Here is an 840-nt window from a genome sequence, read left to right as displayed (position 1 = left end):
TTAGGCACTTTATTTATGTATTTATGTATGTGTGTATTTAATTATGTATGTTTTTATTTATTTATTTATTTATTTATTTATATTTTAGAGATAGAGTAATTCTATATTTTGTAGTTTATTAATCTTTTTTCCTGCTATGTCTAATATGATTTTTTTAATACAAGTGGGTGGTTTTTAAAATTTCAGATGTTTTCAGGGTACCTGGGTGGCTAAGTTGGTTAAGCACTTGCCTTAGGCTCAGGTCATGATCTCATGGCTTGTGAGTTCAAGTCCCATGTCATGCTCTGTGCTGATACCTCAGAGTCTAGAACTGATTTGGATTCTGTGTCTCTCTCCCTCTCTCTACCCCTCCACCATTCACACACTCATTCTCTTTTTCTCTCAAATATAAGTAAACATTAAAGAAAATTTTGTACAATTTCAGATGTTTTCTACATATTTGTAGAATTCTGAATTTAGTTTTTTGCAAAAATTGTTCATATCTACAGGTGATACACTCTAGTTTTCCTATATCTTCTTGAATAGCTGGAACACATTATAATAAATGTTAATATTTTATTCATCATCTTATGTACTTATTCTATCATCTTAAATATTTATGTGTAAGTTTCCATAGCTTTTTCTTCTTTTTTTAAATTTTAATTACCTACTTATTTGTCTGAGTGGTAACACATTGAAAACATTGTTTTCAGTGAAAATATTTGAAATTTTATATTTATGGATACTGGATATTTTCATATTATTTTATAATTTTTTGAGTTTTTTTCTTGGATGAAGTTATGTTACTTGGAAAGAGTCGATCTTTAATGATATTTCCATTGAGATATTTGAGAAAGAACC

This window comes from Hyaena hyaena, unplaced genomic scaffold, assembly GCF_003009895.1.
Source record: "Hyaena hyaena isolate Hyena2069 unplaced genomic scaffold, ASM300989v1 scaffold_1264, whole genome shotgun sequence".
NCBI classification, from domain to species: Eukaryota; Metazoa; Chordata; class Mammalia; order Carnivora; family Hyaenidae; genus Hyaena; species Hyaena hyaena.
The sequence above is the reverse complement of the archived record's forward strand: the minus strand, read 5'-3'. Positions refer to the sequence as shown.